Here is a 6,000-nt window from a genome sequence, read left to right as displayed (position 1 = left end):
GGACCGAGGGTCGGGGCGCGCGCCCAATCCGCCCCGCTCCCGTCCCGACCCTCGGCCCCGCTTCAGGCTGCTGAGGACCCTGGGGCTTAGCTCCGCGGCACCACCCAGCGGAGGGCGTGGCTGCGCACCCGGGGCGCCCCGCGCCCGTCTCGGCCCTCGGCCCCTCTCCGGGCCACTTCCAACCCTGGGGATTAGCTCCGCGGCACCCGCCGGCGATGGGCCGGGCCACGCGCCCAGGTCTCCCCACGCCCGGCACATCCCTCGGCCTCACTCCGTGCAGCTGCCGACCCCGGGGCTTAGCTTCTTGGCACCACCCGGCGGAGGGCCGGGCCGCATGCCCGGGCCGCACCGTGCCCGGCCCTGCCCTCGGCCCCGCTCCGGGCCGCTGCCCACCCTGGGGCTTAGTTCCACGGTACCCTTGGGCCGAGGGCTGGGCCACGCGCCAGGGCCGCCCCGCACCCGTAGCGACACTTGTCCGCGCTCCAGACTGCTGCTGACCCCAGGGCTTAGCTCCGTGGCACCCGTGGGCCGAGGGCCGGGCCGCGTGCCCGGGCCGCCCCGCGCCAGTACGGACACTCGGCCGCGCTCTAGACCACTGCCGACCCCGGCGCTTAGATCCGCGGCACCCGCCGGCCGAGCGCCGGGCCCCTCGCCCTGGCCACCCCTTCCCCGGCCCAGCCCTCGGCCCCACTCCGGGCCACTGCCGACCCCGGGGCTTAGCCCGCGGCATCCGCCGGCGGAGGGCCGAGCCGCGTACCCGAGCCGCCCCGCTGCCTTCCTGACCCTCGGCTGCGTTCCGGGCCACTGCCGACCCCGGGGCTTAGCTCCGCGGCACCCGCGGGCCGAGGGCCGGGCCGTATGCCCAGGCTGCCCCGCGCCGATACGGACACTTGACCGCGCTACACACCGCTGCCGACCCCGGGGCTTAGCTCCGCGGAACCCACCAGCCGAGGGCCGGGCCGCTCGCCCGGGCCACCCCACAACCGGCCCAGTCCTCAGCCCAACTCCGGGCCGCTGCCAACCCCGGGGCTTAGCTCCGCGGCACCCGCCGGCCGAGGGCCAGGCCGCTCGCCCGGGCCACCCCACGCCCGGCCCAGTCCTCAGCCCCACTCCAGGCCCCTGCCGACCCCAGGGCTTAGCCCGCGGCATCCGCCGGCGGAGGGCCGAGCCGCGCACCCGAGCCGCCCCGCTCCCTTCCTGACCCTCGGCCGAGTTCCGGGCCGCTGCGGACCCCGGGGCTTAGCTCCGCGGCACCCGCGGGCCGAGGTCCGGGCCGTGTGCCCAGGCTGCCCCGCGCCGGTACGGACACTCGACCGCGCTACACACTGCTGCCGACCCCGGAGCTTAGCTCCGCGGCACCCGCCGGCCGAGGGCCGGGCCGCTCGCCCGGGACACCCCACGCCTGGCCCATCCCTCGGCCCCACTCCAGGCCACTGACGACCCCGGGGCTTAGCCCCGCGGCATCCGCCGGCGGAGGGACAGGCTGCGCGCCCGAGCTGCCCCGCTCCCTTCCTGACCCTCGGCCACGTTCCGGGCCGCTGCCGATTCTGGGGCTTAGCTTTGTGGCACCTGACGGCGGAGGGACGGGCCGCGCGCCCTGGCTATCCTGCGCCCGGCTATCAGCCCCGCTCCGGGCCTCTGCCGACCCCAGTGCTTAGCTCCGCGGCACCCGCGGGCTGAGGGCTGGGCCGCGCGCCAGGGCCACCCCTCGCCCGTACCGACACTCGGCCGCACTCCAGACCTCTGCTGACCCCGGGTCTTAGCCTCGCGGCATCGGCCGGCGGAGGTCCGAGCCGCGCGCCCGAGCCGCCCCACTCCCTTAATGACCCTCAGCCACGTACCAGGCCGCTGCCGACCCCGGGGCTTAGCTCCGCGGCACCCACCGGCCGAGGGCTGGGCCGCTCGCCTGGGCCACCCCACGCCCGGCCCAGTCCTCAGCCCCACTCCGGGCTGCTGCCGACCCCGGGGCTTAGCCCCGCGTCATCCGTCGGCGGAGGGCCGAGCCATGCGCCCGAGCCGCCCCACTCCCTTGCTGACCCTCGGCCGCGTTCCGGGCCGCTGCCGATTCCGGGGCTTAGCTCCGCGGCACCCGCAGGCCAAGGGTCGGGCCGCGTGCCTGGGCCACACCATGACTGGCCCGGTCCTCGGCCCCGCTCCGGGCCGCTGCCGACCCCGGTGCTTCGCTCTGCGACACCAGTGGGCCGAGGTACGGGCCGCGCACCTGGTCCTCCCCGTGCCCGGCCCGGCCCTCGGCCACGCTCCGGGCCGCTACTGACCCAGGGGTTTTTGCCCGCTGCACCCACGGCGGATGTCCTGGACGCGCTCCCGGACCGCCCCGCACCTGGCCTGGCCCTCGGCCCCGCCCCGGGCCGCTGCTGACCCTGGGTCTTAGTTCTGCCGCACCCGCGGGCTGAGGGCCGGGCTGCGCGGCTGGGCAACACCGCCCCCGGTCCGGCCCTTGGCCCCGCCCCAGGCTGCTTCCGACCCCGGGGCTTAGCTCCGTGTCACCACTGGCGGAGGGTCTGGCCACGCGCCCGGGCCGCCCCGCGCCCAGGCCGGCCCTCGGCCCTGCTCCGGGCCGCTGCCGACCCCGGGGCTTAGCTCCACGGCACCCACCATCGGAGGACCGGGACGTGCACCCGAGCCGCCCCGCTCCCGTCCCGACCATCGGACGCATTCCGGGCCGCTGACGACCCCGGGGCTTAGCTCCACGGCACCCGCCGGCGTAGGGCCGGGATGCGGCCCGGTCTGCCCCGCGCCTGGCCCGGCCCTCGGCCTTGCTCCGGGCCGCTGCCGACACCGGGGCGTAGCTCCGCGGCCCCCACCAGCGGAGGGCCTGGCCACACGCCCGGGCCTTCCAGTGCCCGGCCCGGCCCTCGGCCCAGCTCCGGGCTGCTGCCGACCCCGGGGCTTAGCTCCGTGGCACCCGCGGGACAAGGGCACCGCTGCGCGCATGGGCCGCCCTGCTCCCATCACAACACTCGGCCGCGCTCCGGTCCGCTGCCTACCCTGGGGCTAAGCTCCGCGGCACCAGCGGGCCAAGGGCCGGGCCGTGTGCCTGGGCCACCCCGCGGCTGGCCCGGGCCTCGGCCACGCTCCGGGCCGCTGCCAACCCCGGAACTTAGCTCTGCGGCACCTACCGGTGGAGGACCAGGCCGCGCGCCCTGGCTGCTCCGCGCCCGGCCCGGCCATCGGCCCCACTCCGGGCCGATGCCGACCCCGTTGCTTAGCTCCGCAGCACCCGCCGGCGGAGGTCCGGGCCACGTGCCCGGGCTGCCCCGATCCCGTCGGGACCCTAGGCCGCGCTCCAGGCTGCTGCCGACCCCGGGGCTTAGCCCCGCGGTACCCGCTGGCATAGGTCCGGGCCGCGCGCCTGGGCCTGCCCGCGTCCACCTCGAACCTTGGCACCACCCCGGGCCGTTGCTGACCCCGAGGCTTAGCTCTGTGGCACCCGCTGTCCGAGGGTCGGGCCGCGCGCCCGAACCGCCCGCTCCCCTCCCATCCCTCGGCCGCGTTCTGGGCTGCTGCCGACCCCGGGGCTTAGACCTGCGGCACTCGCCGGCGGAGGGCTGGGCCATGCGCCCGTGCCGCCCCACGCCCGGCTCGGCCCTCGGCCCCGCTCCGGGCCTCTGCCGACCCCGGGACTTAGCTCCGCGGCACCCACGATCTGAGGGTCGGGCCGCGCGCCAGGGCCGCCCCAAGCCCGTACCGACACTCGACTGCGCTCCAGACCGCTGCTGACCCCGGGGCTTAACTCAGCAGCACCGGTGGGCCGAGGGCCGGGCCGCGCGCCTGGGCCACCCCATGCCCGGCTCAGCCCTCGGCCCCAGTCTGGGCCGCTGCCACCCCGGGTCATAGCCTCGCGGCATCCGCTGGCCGAGGGCCGGGCCGCTCGCCCGGGCCACCCCATGCCCGGCCCGGGCTTCGGCCATGCTCCGGGCCACTGCTGACCCCGGGGCTTTGTTACGCGGCACCCGCCGGCGGAGGACCGTGCCACGTGAACGGGCTGCCCCGATCCCGTCGAGACCCTAGGCCGCGCTCCGGGCCGCTGCCGAACCTGGGGTTTAGCCCGTCGGTACCCTCCGTCGCAGGGCAGGGTCGTGCACCAGGGCCACCCCGCGTCCGCCTCGGCCCTCGGCTCCGCCCCGGACCGCTGCTGACCCCGAGGCTTAGCTCCACAGCACCCGCTGTCCGAGGGACGGGCTGCCGGCCCGAGCAGCCCCGCTCCCCTCCCGACCGTCGGCCGCGTTCTGGGCCGCTGCATATCCCGGGGCTTAGCTCCGCGGCACCCGCAGTCCGGGGGCCGGGCCGCGAGCCCGGGCCGCACCAAGACCGGCTCGGTCCTCAGCCCCACTCCGGGCCGCTGCTAACCCCTGGGCTTAGCTCCGGGACAGCAGCGGACCGAGGGCGGGGCCGCATGACTGGGTCTCACTGCGCTCGGCCAGGCCCTCGGCCACGCTCTGGGCTGCTGCCGACCCAGGGGCTTTGCCCCGCGGCACCCGCCGTAGAATGGCCTGGCTGCGTGCCCGGGCTGCCCCGCGCCCGGCCCGGCCCTCGGCCCCGCCCCAGGCCGCTGCTGACCCCGGGGCTTAGCTCCGCGGCACACGCGGGCCGAGGGCCGGGTCGCGCGCCCGGGTTCCACAGAGCCCGACAGGGCCCTCGGGCCTGCTGCGGGCCGCTGCCGTCCCCGGGGCTTATCTCCGCGCCACCCGCCAGCGGAGGGCCTGGCTACGCGCCGGGGCCGTCCAGCGCCCAGTCCGACCTTCGGCCCCGCTCTGGGCCGCTGCCGAACCCGGGGCTTAGCTCCGCGGCATCCGCTGGCGGAGGACCGGGCCACGTGCCCTGGCTGCCCCGATCCCGTTGGGACCCTCGGCCGCGTTCTGGGCCACTGCGAACCCCAGGGATTAGCCCCGCGTCACCAGCGGACCGAGGCTCGGGCCGCGCGCCCAAGCCGGCCCGCTCCCGTGCCTACCCTCGGCCCCGCTTCTGGCTCCTGAGGACTCCGGGGCTTAGCTCCGCGGCACCCCCTGGCGGAGGGCTGGGCCGCGCGCCCGGGCCGCCCTGCGCCCGGCTCGGCCCTCGGCCCCTCTCCGGGCTGCTGCCGATCCCAGGGCTTAGCTCCGTGGCACACGCGGGCCGAGGGCTGGGCCCCGCACCAGGGCCGCCCCGCGCCCGTACTGACACTCGGCCGCGATCCAGACCGCTGCTGACTCCGGGGCTTATATCCGCGGCACCCGCCGGCCGAGGGCCGGGCCACGCGCCGTGGCCACCCCGCGCCAGTACCGACACTCGGTCGCGCTCCAGACTGCTGCCGACCCCGGGGCTTAGATCCGCGGCACCCACCGGCCGAGGGCCGGGCCGCTCGCCCGGGCCACCCCATGCCCGGCCCAGCCCTCGGCCCCACTGCGGGCCGCTGCCGACCCCGGGTTTTAGCCCCGCAGCATCCGCCGGCGGAGGGCCGAGCCGCGCACCTGAGCTGCCCCACTCCCTTCCTGACCCTCGGCCGCGTTCCGGGCCGCTGCCGACCCCGGGGCTATGCTCCGCGGCACCCGCGTGCCGGGGGCCGGGCCGTGTGCCCGGACCGCCCCGCACCGGTACGGACACTCGACCGCGCTCCAGACCGCTGCTGACACCGTGGCTTAGCTCCGTGGCACGCGCCGGCCGAGGGCCGGGCCGCTCGCCCGGGCCACCCCACGCCAGGCCCAGCCCTCGGTCCCACTCCAGGCCGCTGCCGACCCCAGTGCTTAGCTCCGCGACACCAGTGGGCCGAGGGCCGGGCCGCGCACCTGGGCCTCCCCGCGCCCTCCCCGGCCCTTGGCCACGCTCCGGGCCACTACCGACCCAGGGGTTGTTGCCGCGGCACCTGCCGGCAGATGTCCTGGCCGCGCGCCCGGGCCGCCCCGCACCTTGCCCGGCCCCCGGCCCCAGCACGGGCCGCTGCTGACCTTGGGGCTTAGCTCCGCCGCACCCGTGGGCCAAGGGCCGGGCTGCACGCCCAGG

Source organism: Sorex fumeus, unplaced genomic scaffold (genome assembly GCF_029834395.1).
Source record: "Sorex fumeus unplaced genomic scaffold, SorFum_2.1 ptg000139l, whole genome shotgun sequence".
Classification (NCBI taxonomy): domain Eukaryota; kingdom Metazoa; phylum Chordata; class Mammalia; order Eulipotyphla; family Soricidae; genus Sorex; species Sorex fumeus.
Note: the sequence above shows the minus strand (reverse complement) of the source record.